This window comes from Pogona vitticeps, chromosome 3, assembly GCF_051106095.1.
Source record: "Pogona vitticeps strain Pit_001003342236 chromosome 3, PviZW2.1, whole genome shotgun sequence".
In the NCBI taxonomy this organism is placed as follows: domain Eukaryota; kingdom Metazoa; phylum Chordata; class Lepidosauria; order Squamata; family Agamidae; genus Pogona; species Pogona vitticeps.
Window position 1 is genome coordinate 30,949,342 of NC_135785.1, and position 25,659 is coordinate 30,975,000.

Here is a 25,659-nt window from a genome sequence, read left to right on the forward strand (position 1 = left end):
TGGGCACTCACTGAAACCGACTTCCCATTCTGCATTACCACTTTCAAGAGGTTTCATGAAATCAGTCCTTAATCTTGTTAACTCACTCAGGAAGAGATCACATCAATCTGCATGGAAGAAACCACACTCATTCTAACCCCTCAGCCACTGTTTTACATATGTGAAAATCAATGGTTCCAAAGTATATACCCTCTTCTACACACTGAGAGTTTCTGCTTGAGCCAAAATTTTGGAAAACTCTTGAGTGCTGAATTCATGAATCTTCCTGTTTTTCCATTATGATTTATTGCCATCACCCCCATTTAAAGAAAGTGGGGATAATTCCTTATTTCTTCAGGGAGCTATGCTATTGTTCCTTGTCTTGCAAGTACTATGGCCAGTTTATGAGTGGCTTATTGACTTCAGAAGTGATGTGCCTTCTCCATCCTTTTATAGAAAGACCCCCTGCTCAGTCCACAAGCTGCCAGGTGTCTGATGATGGAAGTACACTTAATCCTCTAATAAGGATACTGGGATCTCTTTCCAGGTGCTGGTGAGTATGTTAAATTAAGCTTCCAACCATTTTTTAACTTTGGTTTATTATCATTAGTAAACCAGGCTCCAAGATTTCTGGCAATTTTCTTTCAGAAGGTCTGCTACTGTTTTAAAGATTTTGTAGTCAAAATGTTACACTTCCCAAGCCCCTAGATCTCTCTAAAGTAGGGTTTTTTTTTTTGGTGGGGTGGGGTGGGGTTAGTTATTGTGTTTAGTTTTTGTATTTTGTTTTGGATTGTCACTGAAGCTGTGTGGGCATTTTAACAGTGGGAAGAAAGATATTGCTATTTTCTCAGAATGGAACATAAAAATATGGAGCACTTCATAAGCTTCCTCTTTCACTCAGTTCAGGTTTTTTTCCTGCTAGTAAGAAGACAGTCTACAAATTAAGCTAAACCTGCCACAAGAATGGTCGTAATTTAATTCATAATTGTTAGTGAACATTATCATGATCAGCATAAAAATTTGTTCTAAGTGTAAAATAAATAATTGTAATTGTAGCCTGTCCACAACTATATGCTCTATGTAAAACAAATAATAGTATCAGTTTGAGGGTTATGCTTGGGAAGTGCTTTGTAGCAATTTATTTCTATTATCAGTTTAAAGTTTACAGCTATTTGATGAAAACTATATAATGCTATTACAAAATAGCACCTTATGAACCTTTCTTTAATCTTAATGCTGTTCACTTAATCCTGATTTTTTCAAACTCCACACAGATATTCATTTTCATGTACTTTTCTCCTAACACATACTTTTTATGCAATTTGGATAAACATATTCAGTTTTGCCAGTGACTTCCACCTCATATAATGCTTCTCTTTGTGTGTTTTTCTCAAACATACACTTCCTTGTGTGTGCATTTCTCCCTAAGTTCTCTACCCATAAAAAGAAGTAACCGCACTCCACACACAGTCAGTAGTTCTGGGGTAATTAGTTGGTACCTATTTCTGGCAGATTTTAAACTTGATTTCCCAATAAGTTCAAAAAAAGTTTCCAATAAGAAATATATAATTTAAATGCAATGCTGTAACATAACAACAGTGTGGAATCAATCATAGTAAATAATATTCTCATATCTTCTGGAAAGCACCACAAACACAGGGCACTTGCTGTGTATGAATTGAACTTCCTTCCTTCCTTCCTTCCTTCCTTCCTTCCTTCCTTCCTTCCTTCCTTCCTTCCTTCCTCTATGTCTAATAGACCCAATTTCTGGCTGTTTTTCTCCAAAGAAAGGAAGCACATGATAAAGCTTGCCAACTAGGACTCAATTGATTCCTAGCAATCCTTGTGAAATCCCAAGTGCATGTCTGTTGAAATAAAAAGTATCATTTCTTTTGTTACTGCTATGACAACAACCTTGGTGGTGACTACCAATCCAAAGACAAGTAATACAGATCCTGGTGGGTTTCAAAGATGCCAGTGCCCCCCATCATAAAAAAGTGAAGTTGGACTTGATGGCCTTCTAGGCCTCTTCCAACTTCACTTTCCAAAGTTATGACTCTAACAAAGAGAGGTCCCCCTGCTTTGTGCAGGTGTGATCACAAAAGCAGCGTCATAATTTCTGCCTTTTCCTAAAAGATGTGGTCATTTATGCTGAAAACAGCTGGCTCACTCCTAAATCTGCCAACAAATCCCTCTCTAAAAGGAATGCTAATGTGCAGCCTTTGTCAATATGACATTTTTCAGATACATTGAAATACAACTCCCTTTATCCCATGGGGGGTTGTAGCCCAATACATCTAAAGAGTGCCAGGGTGGCAATGGATGCCTTTATTCATTCTTACTTAGCATGCTTCTGAAGTGACTCTAAGACAGCGATCACTGTACATGTTGGCAATACTAGATTTGTTTTGATTAAACAAATCCAGTACTGGATCTTTTCTTGGACTGTGGGTCTTCTCTTGCGAATACAGAAGTCATCTTGCCTCGGGGGAAGCTTGCTTGAATTCCAGCCAATTGTCCAGCATTTGAAACAGAAAAGGTATTGAAATCTTAAAAGGCTAAAGATGCTCAGAGATAGGGGGTTCCTAGTCTTACCGACTGAAAAACATTGTTGACAGCTCTACTGTATGAATGCAGATTGGAAGACCAAGACACACACACACACACACACACACACACACACACACACACACACACACACACACACACACACACACAACACACACACACACACACACACACACATGCCATCTCTACTCCAGCAGGCTTTCTGTCATTAAAGAAAATCATTAAAGAAAAAGCAGGAGTCTTTATAACAAGGTACATATCTGACCTTTTGTATTCTTTCTTTCTTTCTTTCTTTCTTTCTTTCTTTCTTTCTTTCTTTCTTTCTTTCTTTCTTTCTTTCTTTCTTTCTTTCTTTCTTTCTTTCTTTCTTTCTTTCTTTCTTTCTTTCTTTCTTTCTTTCTTTCTTTCCTGGCTCCCTTGAATATAAACAGCATGTCTTGGGCATCCAGTCCAAGGAATAAACTCCACAGAGTTAATGATCCAGTGGTGCAGCTGGGATTCTTCCACACCACCCAAAGTTTATAAATCTGGGCTAGTTTTCCAAGGACATACTCATAGATCCTGTTTACATATACTCAGATATGCACCTTGGTACAGTCTTACCATAATTTTCAACAAACCATGAAAATGCATCATTGAGAAGATGTCTGATCTTAACTCAAGAACAGCCCAGCCTACCAGCCCAGGAATAACATCCATTAACTGAATGATGTGGTCTAGTTTTGCAGTGATTTCATACAGCATATGGAAATACAGTCAAAATGACTGGCTTATTCCAAATGCATACAATTGTTCCACAAACCACAGAAACTGGTTTTGTGTACTGAATGCAAATTTTCCAAGAAATTGAGCTATCTTAAGGAGGAAGAGAGGAATGCTCCTAGTCAAGAGGTGAAGAACATGTGACTTGACACATATTTTGCTTTCAGTGTCTACTAATTCTAACCAGTGGTGGGATAGCAGAAGCTGAAGCACAACAGGAGAAGCCATAATGATAGAGCATGCAGCAAGTTCCAGATTCAACCCCTACAACCTCAGGTGGGGCTAAGGAAGAACCTGTCCTGAAATCCTGGAGATCCACTGTCAGTGTTGATTATAAGGCCTGATTCATTGTAAGGCAGCTTCCCAACATCTTCATAAATTCAGAACTTTTTTTAAAGCTATGACCAGCCCCACTAACAGATTGACCTTCAGCCAGATGGGCTGTATAACAAACAAACAGACAGACAAGCAAGCAAGCAAGTAAACGTCTTATTTTTACAAATCAAAATGACAGGATAACTAATTCACTCTAACATTCAGGTTTCTTCCCTAGAAAGGAGGAAATAACACCCTAGTTTAATCAATAAATCATTTCTCCAACTACTGTGGAGGAAATGTTTTCAAGAGAAATGGAAAAATTATATACACAACTACTGGACATGCTGGATGGCTAGAGAGATGCAAAGCCAACATCAGTTACCTACTGTAGATAACCAGTGGACATGTTGGCAGGAAAAGTGGAGTTGTTTTACAACACATAAGACTGGAGAAGGATATTTTATATTGATATTCAGGTTATTAATATAGCAAAGGGATTTTCTCAGAGGAAAGATGTCATTTTGTTTACACATACTACAATTTTTAGATAGTTCTTAAAATGGCAAAGACCAGTGTGGGCTACAATCATTGCAGGACTACGAGCTGAGATCAGTTCAAACATCAATACAGCCACATTTCATAAATCTTGTTCTAATTGTATATTTAAATGTAAGCAGTTTTCCCAGAACAGTTTAGGAGGATTTGAGTGTGGGGTGCTGAGCTAGTGTTTCCACTTCCGATGTACAAAATGAAACCCGTACAGCTGATTCAGCAAACAGAACAGAAAAATTCAGCTTTGTGCCATCAAGCACTTTTGTAGCAGTGGGGAGGGGAATAGATCTTTCTTTTTTCTTTTTATCTATATATCTGGGTTTTTTTTCAACAAGAAAAAATGCACTTGAACTAAATAAAATGATAACAGGATCCTTCTCTGTTACTCCTTCCTGAACAGGGGCCAGCTGGACACTGTGTCTACTTCCTCATTAAGAAACAAAAAAATAGGTAAGATATATCAGCAGAATATTATTTCTGATGACATAACATTGATTTATCTTCTCCCATATAACAAATGGAGACAAGTGCTATTAAAGAATGAGTCAATTGATTCGTTTTCACTGAGAGTGGAGGTTTACTGTTGGGAGAACGCCCTGGAAAACAGCAGAATGCATAAATGAATATACACGGTCTAGTTGTCTCTTTTTTTCTCCTTCCCCTGACAGTTCTTCTGTCTCTCCTTCAGCTCTTTCCTCTGACAGCTAAAGAAAATGTAAAGCCTTGTCTCTCCCATTTAAGAAGAGATTTCTGCTTTTTTGCTCTCCGTGGTGTGCCCGTCTAGATGTCTATAACTAACTCAAATGAAACACTGCATGGGTCAAGGAGGGGAAAGAAGACCAGTATGCCTAGCCAAATTTATCAGGATGCCATATCAAGCTCTCTCTTACATTTGTAATCCTCTCCCTCTACAGTTTGTTACCTCTCTGACATGAGATTTACTTAAAGTTTTTTTCTTTCTTTCGGTGAGGCCACTGGTGGGATCCAGTGACCTCACAGACCACTGGGAGGTGGCATTCTTGTGATTGAATGGAGGCAAGACCTCATTTCTGCCCACAGAGCTCCCTGGATTTGCTCTCATGCATCTTGCCTTTACTGCAATTTTCCTCATGCAGGAAGAATCCACTGGTATTGCCTCCTCAGAACTCTGTCTTTTCCCTCCTGGTGCTGAGGAGAGGAAGCGGATAATAATAGGGAAGAAAAGAGCCGGTGATGAGCACCTAGCCCAACCCACCTGGTGTTGGCTGCTCTCTGCAAGACTCACAGGCCAGTGTTATAATGGGTAGCTCCCTTCTCCACCCCCACAACATGAGTTCAGTATACAAGGAACAGACAGGCAAGGATGAATAGCAGCTCTTTCATAACTGAATCAAGGTATGTTACATAATTGGTCCATGGAACTACTCCAAGGCATGGAGGAGTTTGCAGCATATGTTTGTTACAGGATAATTAAGGAGTTGTTTTAACACTGCTAGTGTGGATACCCTTCCTGGATAGAGAGTGACATCCTCAGATTCAAGAGGTCTGGGTTTGAATGCTCACTCAGCCATGGAAGCTCACTGAGGGTGTGGAACTGGCAAAACCACTCTTTAAATATCTCTGTTACTTTGAAAGCCCTATTGTGGTAGTTCTACGTTGGCTCTGACTTTATGCCACAGAACATTTTAACATTTGAGTGTTGTTTAAGTTGTTTATGTTATTTGATTTATCTTTATTGCATTTTAGCTGATTGTAAAATGCCCAGAGTAGTGCATTACACCAGGGTTCCTCAACCTTTTTCACTCCATGGATCGGCTGGAAAAGGTGGGGCAGCCCATGCGCATGTGCAAACAAGCAAGTGCTCTCTCTCACATGAGCACACATGCACCCATGTGAGCGATGCAATGCTATTTGCGCATGCACATGAGCACCCGCTCGCTTGTGCGCATGTGCAAATGACAGCACAGTGCTCACACAGGCACGCTGGAGCACACACACAGGCGCAAACGGGCTGTGTGGGAGTGAGTGCATGTCGGGGGTGGGGTGGGAGGTCTATCTTGGCAGCCCGGTCTGGCTTAGGCCATGGACCATCACCGGGCCACGGACCGGGGGTTGGAGACCTTTGCATTACACTGATGGGGAGGTCTATAAATTCAATTCAATTCAATTTAAAGAAAGAAAGAAAGTTGCCACCCCCATGAGTTTCCATACTTAATGAGGATTTACACCCAGGTTTCCTGAGTCATAGGGTGTCCACTACATCACATTGGCTGTCAGTAGCATATACCAATGCTGTATTTCCACATACAGTTATACACTTTTATTCCATCAGCAGTGGAATCAGGACTGCAGCTATCAACAGCATGGAAGTCCTGCTCAAAAGAATATCCCAGAGCTGTTTTTCTTAAGGTAGGTGGGGTTCAGGAAGGAGGGAAGATCACTGGTTCTAGAATAAATGGGATGAAGTGAAAATACACCATTGGCCTATAATTTGAGGGTGACCACAGGGAGATTTACTTAAAATGGGGAGATGTGGAAATGTAGTGGGGAGAAGAGTACAGTTGATAAATACTGGCCATCCTAAAAAGAACAAAGACTTTTTCAATAGATGTAACATAAGAGATATATTTAGAAAAGGAATAAGTAGAACAATTACATCAGTTCAGCTCTGCTACTATCAATTTCTCCTTCGGGAAAAGCAGAACTTCTAAGTTGACAGATTTTTACAAAACTTTTATACATAAACTGTATAGTAATAATCCCTTGTGCATATGAAGTATACGTAATTGCATCTCTGAGTTCAGAATCTACAGCTGGCCTATTTTCCCACAAGCAGATAAATCATCTGTTCCCTCCAAAGCTTAAGAATCCTAGCACGCTAACAAATTGTGAAGGAAGATCATCAAACTCAAGATGCTGGTTATAGAAGTCATTTGCCTCTTTCATCATATCTCATTTTAAAACCTTCTGCATGTAATGAAAAGGCTTTCACTCTCCTCCCCCGACCATTTATAATTTCTTGTCAGTGGCAAAGTATGCTGCTCTGATGCCTTTAGCTGGTTTCATAACCGTGCTGAGGAGCTTTTTTTCAACATGTTTGTTGCGGCATTAGCGTTCGTCAGCCTCTCAAGGGAAAGGAACGTTTGCTAAGGGATGACACTTAAAATGTAAAAGTTTGTGTGCATCTTTCAAGGAAATGAAGACCTATCTCCTAGGATAGGTTAGGACAGTTGTGCTCCCAGAACCATCACCACAGTTGATGGATAACCTGTTCCTGCCATTTTGCCATCTAGACAGATGTGTTTTCTCCAGGGTTTCAATGTCCTTTTCAGCAGCTGTGTGCACATTGCAGAGGAGAAGAGAGCAGGTTTGTTCTCTCTCTCTCTCTCTCTCTCTCTCTCTCTCTCTCTCTCAGTAATGAATACAACTGAGTTGCCAATAAGAGTTGGAGGAAATTCCCTTAGTGTTCACATTGTTTTCATCCTTGGCAAGCAGGCATTTGGCTTTGTCTTCTGATTCTTTTCTCTGTATTACGACTACTTCCAGATGTTTTCTCTGGATGATTTTCCTGTGAACTTGTTTGTACTGGACCAGTCACTTCGTTAACATCCACCTTTCCTTAATGGAAAGCCTTTACAAATATCAAAACCACTAATTTCACATTCACACCCTTCAAAAATATGAAATTGATGGGAATGAGGTTTGGGGCTTGGCTTATTGGGTAAGATTTTGATCCGGATGTGAAGCTCAAAAATTCTCAAACCATTGCACATCATTGTTTTATACACTATTCTCTCTTCTGTATCTTTTTCTGGTAAGCAATGGTTAAATATTTCAATGGTTAAGTATTTCAGTTTGGCTTTTAATATCACGGATACTCCTTTATGCTAAAATCCTTTATAGCCACTGGAAGAAATACTATAACTATTTCTATGAGTACACTGAACATATGTCCTTAAGTTCCATAGATCATTCTAAGTACCTTCATGCAAAACCTGATGTTTGAAAATGGAACACTGAAGTTTCATATCTAGCACATGATTGCCTGCACTCAGACTTTTCTCACAAGCCTGTTTTTGAAGTTTATGATAACACTTTAGTTTAACACTAGGAGCCATGTGGGAGAAACAGCTCCTAATACGGCATATTCAAAATGTACCCTAGAATAATATCTACAAAGTAATACGTTAGGGATGTGCATTTTGGAGCAAAATGCAAGGGAGATAGATTTTCTTGAACAGATCTCTGATTTTTTCCCCTTTCTATTATTTTCCTCTATTTCTTTGCACTGTTCATTTAGGAATGCCTTCCTGTCTCCCCTTCCTATTTTTTGGAAGTCAGCATTCGATTTTCTGTAACTTTCCCTATCTCCCTTTCATTTTGTTTCCCTTCTTTTCTCTGCTATTTGTAAGGCTTCGTTGGACAGCCACTTTGCTTTCTTGCATTTCCTTTTCTTTCAGATGCTTTTTGTTGTTGCCTCCTGAACAATGCTACAAGCCTTAATCCATAGTTCTTCAGGCAGCCTGTCCACCAAATCTAGTTCTTTAAATCTGTTCTTAATTTCTACTGTGTATTCATGAGGGATTTGGTTTAGGTTATACCTGACTAGCCCAGATTTCTGTGATATTGAAAGGTCTGCCTTGAGTTTGTATTGAAATCATTCTATCATTTTTGAGATTGTGTCCCAGTACAGCTTTTCCCACTCTTTTGTTAACTATGAGGGCTACTACATTTCTTCTAGGGGATTTTTCTAGTAGATGTGATAATCGTCTGAATTGAATTTGCCCATTCACATCCATTTTAGTTCACTGATGCCCAGGATCCTCTTCATGGATTGCTGCCTTGTCGTGGCGAAGGGGCTTGAGTAACTCAGAGAAACTATGGGCTATGCCGTGCAGGGACACCCAAGACGGACAGGACATAGTGGAGAGTTCCGACTAAACGCAATCCACCTGGAGTAGGAAATGGCAAGCCACTCCAGTATCTTTGCCAAGAACGCCCCATGATCAGAAACAAAAGGCTAAAAGATATGACGCTGGAAGATGGGCCCCTCAGGTCGGAAGGCGTCCAACATGCTACTGAGGAAGAGTGGAGGACAAGTACAAGTAGCTCCAGAGCTAATGAAGTGGTTGGGCCAAAGCCGAAAGGACGCTCAGCTGTGGACGTGCCTGGAAGTGAAAGGAAAATCCAATGCTGCAAAGAAAAATACTGCATAGGAACCTGGAATGTAAGATCTATGAACATTGGGAAGCTGGAGGTGGTCAAACAGGAGATGGCAAGAATAAACATCGACATCCTGGGCATCAGTGAACTAAAATGGACAGGAATGGGCGAATTCAGCTCAGATGATTATCATATCTACTATTGTGGACAAGAATCCCGTAGAAGGAATGGAGTAGCCTTCATAGTCAACAAAAGAGTGGGAAAAGCTGTAATGGGATACAATCTCAAAAATGATAGAATGATGTCAATACGAATCCAAGGCAGACCATTCAACATCACAATAATCCAAGTTTATGCACCAACCAGCATTGCTGAGGAGACTGAAATTGAACAATTCTATGAAGATTTACAACACCTTCTAGAACTGACACCAAAGAAAGATGTTCTTCTCATTCTAGGGGACTGGAATGCTAAAGTAGGGAGCCAAGAGATAAAAGGAACAACAGGGAAGTTTGGCCTTGGAGTTCAGAACGAAGCAGGACAAAGGCTAATAGAGTTTTGTCAAGAGAATAAGCTGGTCATCACAAACACTCTTTTCCAACAACACAAGAGGCGACTCTATACATGGAAATCACCAGATGGGCAATATCGAAATCAGATTGATTATATTCTCTGCAGCCAAAGATGGAGAAGCTCTATACAGTCAGCAAAAACAAGACCTGGAGCTGACTGCGGTTCTGATCATCAGCTTCTCATAGCAAAATTCAAGCTTAGACTGAAGAGATTAGGAAAAACCACTGGGCCACTCAGGTATAATCTAAACCAAATCCCTTATGAATACACAGTGGAGGTAAAGAACAGATTTAAGGAACTAGATTTGGTGGACAGAGTGCCTGAAGAACTTTGGATAGAGGCTCGTAACATTGTCCAGGAGGCAACAACGAAAACCATCCCAAAGAAAAGGAAATGCAAGAAAGCAAAGTGGCTGTCCAACGAGGCCTTAGAAATAGCAGAGAGGAGAAGGGAAGCAAAATGCAAGGGAGATAGGGAAAGTTACAGAAACTTGAACTCAGACTTCCAAAGAATAGCAAGGAGAGACAAGAGGGCCTTCTTAAATGAACAATGCAAAGAAATAGAGGAAGATAACAGAAAAGGAAAGACCAGAGATCTGTTCAGGAAAATTGGACATATTAGAGGAACATTTTGTGCAAAGATGAACATGATAAAAGACAAAAATGGGAGGGACCTAACAGAAGCAGAAGACGTCAAGAAGAGGTGGCAAGAATACACAGAGGAATTATATCAGAAAGATTTGGATATCCCGGACAACCCAGACAATGTAGTTGCTGACCTTGAGCCAGACATCCTGGAGAGCGAAGTCAAGTGGGCCTTAGAAAGCCTGGCTAACAACAAGGCCAGTGGAGGTGATGGCATTCCAGTTGAACTATTTAAAATCTTGAAAGATGATGCTGTTAAGGTGCTACATTCAATATGCCAGCAAGTTTGGAAAACTCAACAGTGGCCAGAGGATTGGAAAAGATCAGTCTACATCCCAATCCCAAAGAAAGGCAGTGCCAAAGAATGCTCCAACTACCGTACAATTGCACTCATTTCGCACGCTAGCAAGGTTATGCTCAAAATCCTACAAGGTAAGCTTCAGCAGTATGTGGACCGAGAACTCCCAGAAGTACAAGCTGGATTCCGAAGAGGCAGAGGAACTCGAGACCAAATTGCTAACTTGCGCTGGATTATGGAGAAAGCCAGAGAGTTCCAGAAAAATATCTACTTCTGCTTCATTGACTATGCGAAAGCCTTTGACTGTGTGGACCACAGCAAACTATGGCAAGTTCTTAAAGAAATGGGAGTGCCTGACCACTTTATCTGTCTCCTGAGAAACCTATATGTGGGACAGGAAGCAACAGTTAGAACTGGTCATGGAACAACTGAGTGGTTCAAAATTGGGAAAGGAGTACGGCAAGGCTGTATATTGTCCCCCAGCTCATTTAACTTATATGCAGAATACATCATGCGGAAGGCTGGACTGGAAGAAACCCAAGCCGGAATTAAGATTGCCGGAAGAAATATCAACAACCTCCGATATGCAGATGATACCACTCTGATGGCAGAAAGTGAGGAGGAATTAAAGAACCTTGTAATGAGAGTGAAAGAGGAGAGTGCAAAAAACGGTCTGAAACTCAACATCAAAAAAACTAAGATCATGGCCACTGGTCCCATCACCTCCTGGGAAATAGAAGGGGAAGATATGGAGGCAGTGTCAAATTTTATCTTCCTGGGCTCCATGATCACTGCAGATGGAGACAGCAGCCCTGAAATTAAAAGGCGCCTTCTTCTTGGGAGGAAAGAGATGACAAATCTGGACAGCATCTTGAAAAGCAGAGACATCACCTTGCCAACAAAAGTCCGAATAGTCAAAGCTATGGTTTTTCCTGTCGTGATGTATGGAAGTGAGAGCTGGACCATAAAGAAAGCAGACCGCCAAAGAATTGATGCCTTTGAATTGTGGTGCTGGAGGAGGCTCTTGAGAATCCCCTGGACTGCAAGGAGAACAAACCTATCAGTTCTAAAGGAAATCAACCCTGAGTGCTCACTGGAAGGACAGATCCTGAAGCTGAGGCTCCAGTACTTTGGCCATCTCATGAGAAGAAAAGACTCCCTGGAAAAGACCCTGATGTTGGGAAAGTGTGATGGCAAGAGGAGAAGGGGACGACCGAGGATGAGATGGCTGGACAGTGTCTGCGAAGCAACCAACATGAACCTAACACAACTCCGGGAGGCAGTAGAAGACAGGAGGGCCTGGCGTGCTCTGGTCCATGGGGTCACGAAGAGTCGGACACGACTAAACGACTAAACACATGATGCCCAGGATGTCAATTTTTATTCTTGCCATCTCCTGTTTGATCACATCCAGCTTACGAAGGGTCATTGATCTTACATTCCAGGTTTTTATGCAATATTTTTCTTTGTAGCATCAGACTTTCCTTTCACTTCCAGGCATGTCCACGGCTGAGTGTCCTTTCAGCTTTGGCCCAACTACTTCATTAGCTCTGGAGCTACTTGTACTTGTCCTCTGGTCTTCCTCAGTAGCATGTTGGATGCCTCCCAACCTGAGATTCTCATCTTCCAGTGTCATATCTTTTAGTCTTTTGTTTCTGTCCATGGAGATTTCTTGGCAAAGATACTGGAGTGGCTTGCCAGTTCCTGCTCCAGGTGGATCGCATGTAGTCAGAACTCTCCACTATGACCTTTGGTGTTCCTGTACGGAATAGCCCATAGCTTCTCCAAATTACTCAAGCCCCTACACCACAACAAGGTAGCAGTAGCAATGGCTTTGCTTAGGCTTCCTAATGGCTCATTAACCTTATCTTTCTGTCTGATGATATCACAAAGTGAAAGCAGGATTTGAGCGGCAGACATGGCTTCACTTGTAAGAAAGGGTTTACACTTCTGGTTTGTCTGTTTAAAAAATCTGTACTGAGGTTGGCTTGCTTAACTGACACACTGCTGTTTTTCTCAGTACCAAATGCTTTTGAATTTCTCTATGCCCACTGATTTTGATGTGATATTCATGGTCCTGTCCCTTTTTGTTTATTGTTCTTTTTAGAACACTTGGTTTGACATCTTTTTTCTTTCTTTTATGTTCAGAAATATGCTTTGGGGAGCAAAATATACACATTCATTTAACAAAAAAGAAAGAAGAAAATAGTCAAATGGTATGACTCATAAGAAAATATTGTTTGCTTGTAAATATGATTAGGAAGAACAGAAATTTCTACTTCCTGGATTACCTGTGGTAAAGTCAAACTGGGACATATTTCCAGTACAATCCTTGCCAAGATGGATGAGGTTCAACTGAGCTGACAATAGGCCAGCTGGAGCTGTGCTGAATCTAAACCTTTCCCAGCTCAGTGATGTTGGAAGTTATTTAAATCTCCACTCAGTTTGACCTAAATTTCTATGTTTTTCCAGGCTGGAGGAGGTGTGCATCTGACATAATGTCTCTCCTCCCTCCCTCTGACCTTTCTCTGCCCATTTTGTCTGTTTTGCTAATAGATTGGTCTGCTGACAGATCTTTGAGATCAGCCAGCAGAAGATAGTTCTGCCATAATAGGGGATTTTTTGCTGGCAGAAGAGATTATCAGTCTATTCACACCTATAGCTATGGCACCATCCATCCATCCATCCATCCATCCATCCATCCATCCATCCATCCATCCATCCATCCATCCATCTTACCGTCTGTCCGTCCGTCTGTCCATCTATCCATCCATCCAATTTCTATACTGCCCATATGACTGATGGTCACTCTGGGTGGTTTACAATAGTAGGAATAAAAAAAATTAACAGAAGCATAATCAAAATTAAAATCAGATAATATTACATTTAAGAAGAGAAGGAAGTTAAAACTGGTAGGCTGGTGCCCTCGATAGCCATTCAAATAGTATGTTTGAAAATCTTGCCGAAATAAAACAGTTTTAAAGGTTTTCTTGAAGGTCCCAAGAGAGGAGGCCAAGGGGGATTTCGGGTGATAGCTCATTGCTAAGGTGAGGAGTGACTGTTGAGAAGGCCCAATTCCTTGTTTTCTCCCTCTAGGTCTCCCTTGGGGTTATGTCCTCAGCTGTCCAAAGCAGAAGGTGTTGGTAGGTCACACAGTCTGTGCTGGAAGTGATCTCAGTTAGGATTGCACTCCTGTTAGATGTGGTCTTTTAACATGGATGTGTTTTTGGTACTATTTGATTTCAATCAGATTGGTTTTGTGAACTCTTTGAATTTTCTCTGAGTGTACTGTTAACATGAAATATTAGATAATGTGCTCTGATGCCAGCACAGAAAGCATCTTTAAACAATCAACAATATAACAAACTTCATTGTGCTTCAGTTAAACTGAAAGAAATCACACACTTGAAGAAAAAGATTGGTATGATTTCAGTATCATAATAATAGCCTCGTTATACCTATTGTGCCATTAAACAAAGTGAGGAACTGCACACATTTACCATTTAGTTCCAGGCTTAAAAGAGTTGGAGCATTTTAGTTATTCATTTTCTCAAACCAGAAGAGGGCAACATTGAACTGCGGTTGAACACTAGCAACAGAGTAGGTGTAGATTTATTAATTTAAGAATTAATAAATTTAAACAAATGAGTTCATTCTAAACATTTTACTTTCAATACTGGAATGCAATATTATGTTAGATCCAAATGACTTGTGTTTTATTCATGCTTGATAATTCAGTAACTCTAAATTACCTTTGTTAATTAAAAAATACTTTGTAGAGAATCAGGGAAACCTAGATTTCCAGTGGAAGTGTCATTCTCTAATTGGAAAGTGGGTGAAGAAACAAAGTATATCTTACAGGAGAAACACTGACCAAGTTATAAAGGAGACAGCAGGATTGTCGTTACCTATTTTAGGTGGGCAGTCTAGGTTTTAAAATCAACACAGCATAGCTGTTTTCCTCCTCTTAATATCTACCAAACATTACCAAAAAAAGGCTATATCCATCACTTGGAAAAATGAGGTCACACCTCAGGCAGCAGATGGTGGTTGTCACAGTGTATCAGCAAATTATGTTTTTGCTTTGTTAGTACTGTATTTTTACTGCTGGGGACAGGTGAAACTGCTGTTGGATTTTCTGCCTCATGTGCCCAAATAATTTGGCAGGTCTTTCATACTACGCACCTTGAAGTGGAATGGAAAAGCTACCTGCTGCTCAAGCAGGAAAATCTCTTCAGCTGTTCCATTACTCTTTTAACCAGTTAGGGTCTGTAATATTACAAGCTCATGCAGATCTACTCAGAAGTAAGTCTCTTTGACTCTATTATGGCTTATTCCCAGATAAGTGGATATAATCATCGGGCTGTGGAGCCAGATGGCTGGGAGTTCAGTTCCCCACTGTGCCTCATTGACAGAGGCTGGACTTGATAATCGATGGGGTCCCTTCTAGGTCAGCAGTTCCAAGATTATTGTATTATTATTCTATTGAAGCCAATATATATTGAAGCAACTGAACTGGTCTCAGTCTCACTATCTTTTATGTTCCCCATTGTCTTTCAGTATATGATCACGTCCTCTAATTTGTTTTATTTCATTCTTGAAGTGGAGGAATAGTGACAGACAGTTTAGCAGTGCAGGGGTCTAAGTCTGACATTTTTGTGCAAAGGTGCGGTCAGTTTTAATAATAACACTGAGATTAGGAGAAAGATTTGTAGATTTCTTTTTACCCCTTCACCCTTTTTCTGGCTGACATCAAGGTCTAGAATGGAAATGTTTGGGACAGATTGTCTGAAACAAAAAAGTCTACATGTAAAAAACAAAGATAAGGACACTTTGAAATTATAATGAATCTGATGCTTTCAGAAATCTCTTTTGAAGAACTTTAGAAAATGGTCAATTATGAAATGGAAAATTTTCTGGTTGAAATATTAATGTAATTGCATACATATATATAATTACAAAAAGAGTCATGTTAACTTATTTTTAATGCAAAATGTGATGAAAAGCAGGGTTGTGTTCTGGGAAAGTACATTATTAACAAGGAAGCAAATTCTTTCTCTTTTTTAAAAAATAATTCCAGAAAATATTAAATGTAGCAGACAACAAATAACTTTAAACTCAATAAACTAAAGACTTAGAATGAAAAGACTGTGTGGCTGAACTTCTGTTGCTTAGCACAATACATCACAACAAGAATTGTTGTTATGTTCCACCAAATTGCCTCCAATTTATGGTGACCCTAAGCATGAAATGTCCTCTCTTCAACTGCCCTGTTAAGGTCTTGTAAACTCAAGCCTGTGGGTTCCTTTAGGAAGTTAGTCCGGCTTGTATTTGGTCTTCCTCTTTTCCTGTTGCCTTCTATCTAGATAGGTTCATTGAATCATTAGGGATTTGGTGAGTCAAATTCTCTATAAGTTCCATTCATCCAGTGGGCTTTTAGTTCTGAGTTATTACTCTAAGTAACAGGAATTCAACCAGTGGATTCTTCTGAAGTGAACAAAATCCCGAGCTTCATGCCAGTTTGCAATAGTAGCATGCACAACCTTCCATATGTCCAGGTTTTATACATGGGATATTTGTATCCATACCCCTGGGGATATGAATATGAATATCTGCACAACAGGTGCCTGGGAAGTCCAGTCTCTCTCCTTCAAACTGGCCAGTCCACAAACTGGTTGAGGCATGGTGTGCGTGGCTGGCATCATTCTTGTAGTACCAATCATGGAAATAGCCTGGCTGATGCTTCCCTGCCTCCCCATGCAGCTGACCATTCGGGCAAGAAGGTGGGATGACATGTCTCCCCACTCAGCTCTTGAGCAGTCAGATGTGTGCGGCAGTGGAAAAGCACTGGCTGGGCTATTCACTGACTTGATGAGAATGATGCCAGTCTTGTGCACTGCGTGGGAACCACTTAGAACGGCTGGTTGGGGGGGGGGAGGGACTGGAGCTCCCAGGCACCTATGGTGCGGATATTTGTATTTGTATCCCTGGCAATATGAATATGCATATCCAATGTCTAGTGCATTTCTTTGTTCTTTTAATCCACTGCTCTCCAACTGCTTTAGCTCTCAACTTTCTCTTTGGTTTTCTTCCAAGGGTGCTGAGGATTCTCTCTGATTGATTGCAGCTGCTTCCTTCCCTGCTTGGTAGCATCCCATAATTTAGGGCTGGAGAACATGTGGCCATCTAGATTTTGTCGGACTGCAGCTGCTGTTAGCCAGACTAGTCAGTGGTGAGGGATAAAGGGAGTTGCTGTTCAGCCACATTTGGATATGATTCCCAGCTCTGCCACAATTGAGAACCAAGAGTTATAAATTAATGTTCGTGAACCTCCTTGGAAATTGCATCAGATCAGTTAATTATTGGGAGGTAGTAGTACTTGAAACAGATGGTATCTACTTGTAAGCCTAATATAGTATTCCAATGCTAGGTATGAAAGAGGAGAGGTTTGCTCATTTGGAAGAATGAGTGCATTTTCAAAAGAATTAATTTGCTACTACACTATTCTCGTAACCTTATTCACGTTATAGCAAATCCCATTAGTTTTGAGAGAGCTCACTTTCGGAGAAGTGTGTTGAGAATCATATAACAGCTCTGGAGTGAGCAGATCACAGAAACTGGTTGGATTGCCCAATTCTATAGACCTAAAAAACCATTTTGAGGCTAACTCCTTTGTTGTTGTTGTTTAGTCATAAAGTCATGTCCGACTCTTCATGACCCAATGGACCAGAGCATGCCAGGTCCTCCTGCCTTCCACTGCCTCCTGGAGTTGGGTCAAATTCATGTTGGTAGCTTCGGTGACATTGTCCAACCATCTCGTCCTCTGTCATCCCCTTCTCCTCTTGCCTTCACACTTTCCCAACATTAAGGTCTTTCCAGGGAGTCCTCTCTTCTCATGAGATGGCCAAAGTATTGGAGTCTCAGCTTCAGGAACTGTCCTTCCAGTGAGCACTCAGGCTAACTCCTAGCAAGGACTAAAGTAAATGCACGGTTTGCACTTGCATCTTTTTAAAAAGATGGATACTCTTGTTTCAGACTACATTACATTAGAAATAATCTAATATGCTTATCCTTCCCTCTCTTCCTCCATTTTGGTAAATAGGCAAACTGGGAAATTTTTACATTTTTCCTGTTTTAAACTTACTATGTGTCAAATTAAAAGGAACATGTCATTAGAAGAGGGAATACTTGAAATGCTGAAAGCAGCTGATTATCAGAGCAGAGATTTTGCATACGTCCTGTAGCTGTAAATTATCTAGTGTTGCCTTTTTTTTTTTTGCAGGTTTTATACTTCCGACAAGAAAGTCCACCAGAATCATGTCTCCATGAAGTAATGTGATTTCAATTAGATGTATCATGTTGCTTGCAGTGTATAGCTTGACCTTACAGACATTTCTTAACTTGTGGCAATTCATTTCTAAAAGTTATACTATTTGGACAAATGTGCATCAGGATTTCAGCCAGTGTGTACTTAAGAGCTGAATATCTCACATAAATGGAACGCTTTTTGCAATTTTGTAGACATATACATACATCACTGCACTCATCCTATACTGCATTTAGAAGAACTGCACAGGAGTAACCATGTGTTTGAGGAATCTAATTTATAACACAGGATTGGATGCATCACCTGGGAGAAATTTTACATTTAATTTGTAATTGTCACTATTGATCTGTTTCTTCCCCGTGAAGCAGTGACTTCAGTACTCTGAGTTTCTGTTATGCTTTTTTAAAGCATATGACATTTGGTCATATGTCACTAGCAAGAGATTGATACACTACTCCAATACAACTTTTTGGGTGCTTCTCTTTTTATCTAGGCTCCCCGCAACTCCCCACATTTATGCAAAGACCACAGGCAAAGCCTCAAGCTGGTGGAATGAAACACTGCAGCTTTCGCCAGTGAAATAATGGGCAGATGATTAAGGTGTGAGGTTACACATGCAGGGTTATGACTCACTCATCCCTGCATGAGCTTTATAGCAGTTGGAGACTTGGGCTTACCAAAAAGAAAAGAAAGAAAGAAAAAAGCAAGGCAACTGCTTGGTCTCAGATTGTATGAAGGAGATATGTTATAAAATCTGAAAGTACATTTCACAGAAGAAAATTGCCAAATAGCTTCAGATTTCCTCTAAGCACACGTCCAAGTGTCTGAAAATCAATAATTAATATAAAACCCGAAAGCCAGAGCAACACTGAAGAAAAATGCACAACTTTTGCAAACTGTACCTTACACTTAAATTGATCTCCTCTTCCTGCAGTGTAATTTGTGCTTCTATGTCTGCCTCCTATGAGGCTGAATTTAAGGAAAGTGGACTAGGTTAGGCACACATGCTACCTCTCCCATCAGAATGAAGGACTCCCCTTCCCTTCTCCCACTACACCCTCAAAAATAAATAAATAAATAAATAAATAAATAAATAAATAAATAAATAAATAAATAAATTTAGGGGGAGGACACTGGCTGTGCTGCTGTTACTCCGGACACAAGCTCTTAATCCATTAACACAATATTGTTATGAGCAGCAAGATTAATGATTATTTTAAAAAGTGGAGATTAAAGCATGGATTTCAGTTAAATGTATGGCATAACGAAGTATGGAATATTGCTGCTGATGATCAACTGACTGTGATATTAAGTTTAAAAACAAAAATATCTTCAGAAATATTTGGTGTTGTGGTGTTGTTTTTTAAACCAAATATGTACCATCAAAAAGAATCAATGCAGTTGATGGATAAATACTATCAGCTACATAATTCATAATTAGAATTACAAAATATTTGTCTGAATTTGATTTTACCTCTTACACACTGTCTATATTTCTTTATGATATATGGAACTATATTTAGAAGAGAATGTATAGAATGACTATGAAAAATATTGAATTGTAATATGTCTGTTCAAATCCATCCCCTCCGAGGGTATCCTTACCCCAGCTGCCCCTTACCTTACCCTACCTTTATAAGGAGAATTTTTTTAAAAAAAGAATAAATGCAGTTTTGAATGGGGAAGAGGATATCATAAATGAAAGAAATGCTACATGTCTTCAGATGGGCTCAATGGAGGGGAGGACTTTGTCTATGTACGTATGCACATATGTGTGTACCTATGAATGAAGTTTTTATTTGTTACTTTTATGTATTTTATATTCTTTAATAGAAAAATAAAAAAAATTGATTTATGAATGTGGAATATTGTGTTTCACTAGTCATGATTCAAAACACCAGGATAGGGCTTGATATTGCTCCACAATATTATATCTGCATTGCCTGCAGAAAAAAAAAGGATACCAGGATTTACATAGCAAAGGGCAGTTGATAACACCAATGCCAGCAGTCAAAATGATCAACAGGACACCCTCCTCTGCTCATTAACATTCACAAAAAAGGCATCAAGCAGTGGAGAATCCCAGAACCTGACTCCTTTTTTCATCAGTTAACTGGCTTCTCATCTAAACACAAAGCAATTGTCAGGGCTGTTTTTCAACAAGTTCCCTAGGTATCTCTCTTGCTTGGAGGTATAAAGCAATCAAAATGCCTGGAAGGGATGTATTTTTCAGATTACGTTATATACTCAAGTACGTATATGATTGTGCAGCTGGAAGATATTGGATTGGTAATCCCCAAGAAATTTATACAAATTTGGAGTGCTTCTGCCCCATGCATCCTGTGCACAGCACTTCCAGCCATCTATATTGGGAAAGAAGTCTCAGCTGTATTCCTTCAGGGCCAATGTTCATTTATGTTAAATAGTGCAGCACAACTCATCCAGATCATTGTTGTGAAACCTCCTGTCAGGGGTGTGCAGTGTAGGTCTTGCCAAAATGATACTTGTTGGGGATCTACCTGAACCTTTAGGAGGGAAGTGGGATGGCTTAAATTAGGGCATCTGATTGTTTGTGCCATTTGGTTGAAAAAAAAAGTTAAATCAAGTTAAACACCCCATCTTCCTTTATATCCTGATTTGCTGGTCTACATCAAGATGAATGGAGCAGCAAACTCAGTCAATTATTTTCTTAGTCTCCTCCTCAATACCAGAATTTAAGAATTATCACCTTGTGTTTCAAACATGAGTAGAAGCAAAGATCAGGTGCAGCTGGTACCATGCTTCAGCAAACAAAAGAAAGGTTCCTGGTGCAGATGGGAAGAGAAAGGAAATACGTACTGTAACTCCATCCTTCAAATCTGCAAAATACAAGGTCTGACATGTCAAGTCAAAGTCTCATCTTTCTTTACATATCTGCAATCAGTTCAAAGGCCAGTTCACTCATGAGTGTGACTGATCATTTGTATGAGTAAGTTCTGTACAAATAAGTTCTTGCCATCATAGCACTTGATGATTATCCATATTTTCCAAGCAATAGAGACTTAGAGAACTTGTTGAAAAACAGCCTGGACAATTGTTTTGTGTTTGGGTGAGGAGTGGTTACCTGATTTTAAAAAAGTCAGGTTCTTGGATTTGCCTGTATATTTTCCAAAACATGTCCCCAATCACAGGGTCTCAAAATTTATCTAGCAACTTCCCAGCTTAAGCAAGTGAGCTTCTTCTATAATATCTGTGTCTGTAACTCTACAACCAGGCTCAGAATCCCCTTGCAAGCATGAATCCCAAACAACCTGTTTGGCAAGGAAAGAGCTAAAAGGTTTTCATTACTAGCTAACTGGATCCTGATTAGCAATTTCAAAAGTTCAGATTGCCCCAATCCCAGAGTTTATTTTCCGTTTGAAAATTTATATCCTGCTCCTTTTTTCCAAATAAAGAAAAGTAGGTGAGACCAACAGTTCACTTTCAAGATAAGCAGGATTGGTCATTTCAGTGTGCATGAGCAATTTTAAACCTGTAGATTCCCAGTGTAGTGTAGTGTAGTGGATAGAGTATGGCTTAGGACTCGGGAGGCCTGGGTACAACCCCCCCATCTAAAGAAACTGGGAATATGGAACTGGTAAAACCACTTCTTAAATATCTCACTTACCTTGAAAGTTCTATTAGGGTCACTATAATTTGATTTCAGATTGGTGGAACATAACAACATTTTAAATCTGGGGAATCTTGGGGTTGCCTATTTCTGAATGGGCGTAAAGTAGCTTTAAATTTTTAAATCTATTTGAAAACTATTTGCCTAACCTTCCCCTAATTTGGTACAGAACAGGAGGAGGGAGCTGTCCAAATTTGGTGTCAATCTGAATCCAGGTTCAAAAGATACAGATTTTTGTTGGGGCTGCCTCCAGTTTTTTAAAATTGCCTAACAGAATGTTGATTTGCTCTGCCACACAGTATTAGAGGTGCAACTCATATGTGCCTACAGTTACACTTGTGTGCAATGGTTCAGAGTCTGCATTCAGAGTCTCTGTGGGTAAAACAAAGATGATTCAGTCTACTGAGATGGGTGGAAAAGATTGACAGGAAGGGAAGAGTCTGTTTGAAGACATGTTCCTGCAGGAGTACAGGCACTGTGGGTAGGATTGACAGTTGTTATTCTTTGTTATACTTTCAAATTTTGAGATTCATTCTCTGGCTGTCAGAGTTTGGCCCTGAAAACTCAGGGAACATAATTCTTTGTTACAAAAAATATAGCTCTGTAATATTCCACTCAATCCAGAATTGTTTTTACTGAATATTATACCAGATAATATAGATAAGACAAAGAGTTATCTAGTTTTATATATATAGTTACAGCAGCCAGAATTCTTTAAGAATTGGAAGAAATTGGAGATACAGAAGCAAGAGGAGCTCTTGGAGAAGATTTGGGAAGCGGCAGAGGTGGATATATGATCAGAAGTTTTAAAAGACTGTCCAATACAAAAGGCAACTGAACGATGGGATTTATTATGCAAATAGCTTGAGTCAGTCGATAGAGCTTGATAAACATAGAATTAAACTAAGAGTTAAAATCTGGAAGGGCAATTAAACTGTAAAAAGGTGAAAAATGGACTTGATATTGTAATGCGAACAACAAGATTTGATAACAGTGTATTTTATGTTCTCATTCTTCCCCCCTTTCCATTCCTCATACCTTTTTGATCCCTTACCATAACCCTAGTTTTTTAAAAAATAAAAATAAAAAAATTAATCACTGTGTCTCCACATTGTCTGTTTATCTTTCACATACCACTACACTTGTTCGAACATCTCTTGTGTGTCACAAGGCCCTTGAGTGTGGGTCCTGAAATCATAAAGAGTGGGATGCTGCTCACCTGCCAACCAGGTTTTGTGGGCTTAAGGATCTGAAAGGCAAAAATTTGTAACTCTTGAATCATATTGTGTATGCAATATAAATGGAAGAAATGGGAACAATGTAGCTGAGCACATTTATCCTTTCTCTTCAGATCTGCAAGTGTTAGTGAAAGGATGAGAATTTCTGGTAAATAAATTAAGCTGCCGAAGGTCATGGTTAAGTTATCAGTGTTACTTTAAATGCTAAACAAGTTGTCTTCTCCCTCATTAATGTAACACACCTGGTGATTTGTAATGGAAATCCTTCTGCAAAAGGCCATTTCTGCACCTAAGTATTTCTCAATACCATACATGTACATCTATACCTATATATCTTTCCACAAAATAAATAATGAAAACTTCTTTCTTTAATGGCATGGTAAGGTTCTGTCACAGTAATACCTCATGATGAAACCAGGGGAACTCAGTGGGTGGTCAAGCTCAGCCAGATGGCTTTTTCCTCTGATGGCATAAGCATCTATGTTCTCAAGCCAAGCTGCAGAAATGAAAGGCCAGCAAACAGATGCAAGCTATTACTGTCAGTTGCCATGACTTTCTGAAATGTTCACATTTGTTTTTCTCCAGTTGATTTTCATATACATTGCATGCCAACCACCTAAGGACTCCTCTAGCTGTTCTATGGTTGTCCTGGGTTCTCCTTGTATATCTCATTGGGTACCCAAATGTTCTTGGACTAAAACTCCCAGAAGCCTTCACCATTTTCTGTGCTTGCCAAGATTTCTGGGAGGGGCCTAAGGTTGAGAACCAAGGTTGGTATAGACCATCCTGGGATTGTTATCCATGTATGGGGAGGGTATTTGTTGCTGAATGTACTGGGATACAAAGGTTCACATACACATCTGGAAGCGCTCCCTGACATCTTGTTCCCAACAAACTATCCTTTCCTTTGGTCTGTCTCCTCTGTCCTCTCATTTTCTCCTTCCTTCTTTCCTTGTTTTACCCATACACCGAGAGGTGGAGACAGATCAGCAACAAAATGTCCAGAAGAGAAGCTCATCAAATGACACGTATCCAGGAAGAACATGAGATAATGCAATACTACGGTCCACATTAGTATTCAGGAGCATATTGGAGAAAAACAGAACAAAAATACCGTGCCACCTGGGAGTCATGTAAAAAACCCTGGAAATCAAGGAAGTTTGCCACATTTTGACTCTGTTGACAGTAGATTCAATCCTACAGTGTGTGGTCACTGATATACAGTGCTGGCATCATGGATGCAAGACAAGTTTGACAAATGCTCATTGTGGAAAGGCTCCACCCATTAAGGCTGATGTATTTCCTGTTGAGAGATGGTACAAGATCACAACATATCTAAGCACCCCTCGAACTGTGCAAACTGGCCTCTCAAAAACCAAACCAAAACAAAACTTATGAAAAAAATACCCAAAACTTCACACTGTGGGCAAAGGTTATTTCGCCGAATTTCTCTGTGAAATTCAACAGACATTTTCCAACAGAACCTCTTTTGAGGCTCTCACCATTAGCTGTGACATTAGCTCCACTTCTTCCTTGGTTAGACTGATTTTGCTTGATAGGTCACAAACAATGCCAGCCTTCATTCTAACAAGGTCTGTCCAAAATCAGTTATTCCTCAAAATTTGTGATTCTCTTGTTAGATTTTGTTTTGCAAAATGCAAAATATGGAGAAAGCCATTTGTGATTTGACATTTTAATGCACATAAAACTCCCACAATATCAGGTTACGGCATATTATATTCCAATTGATATGGCCATATGAAAAATGCTGGATAATGCTTCAGTATGATAAAAGCTTGAGCATTTTTCAGCTATATTCTAAATGTATTGATGAGATTGATCACTGAATAAACAAAAATCCATAGTAGGGCAACACATCTGTTGAGATGAAATGTGAATTCATAAAATGTAAGTTTTCTGAGTTCTCCAGACCCCTTCATTATGGCAGATTGTGAAGAATGGGAGACAGAAGCCATCAAGCTTGAGAAACAAGAAACTTATATGTTCTGTGAATGTGTTGTAGACCCTGGCAGGACCTACATGTCCCTCTTTCGCAGTTCATAGTCATTCCTGTTGTTTCACATCCACTCCTAGTTTAAAATGGGCACTCTTTCAAGCTCTCTTCAGCAAAGGCAGTTGGTGTTTTTTACTATTAATAACTCTGGAACAAATGGGAAACTGGCTCACTGACTGTTGGACCTCTTGATCTGCTTTGATGCATTTACCATGTCAGTTGAAATGGTGATAAAAGTGTTAGGTCCAAGGACTCCATTTTCCTTTATGAGCCTGCTTGGGTGTTAAGAGAGAGCTTTATTTCAGTCCCACCACACTCACAGGTATACTTGATAAGGAGGGACTTCTCTGTTGGTACTCTCAGACTCTGGAACTCCCTCCCCCAAGAGGCCAGACAGGCCCCATCATTGCTGTCCTTCCACAAGCAGATGAAGACCTTTCTCTTCATGCAACTTTCCCTCAGTGACTGGCTACATGAGTGGGGTTGTTAAACAGATTGTTGTGCATTACTGCTTTGAACGTGTGTTGTAGTATGGTACTTGCAACCTTGCATGCTGCTTCTAACAGGTGTGGCTGGGAAGGACCTTTCTATCAAT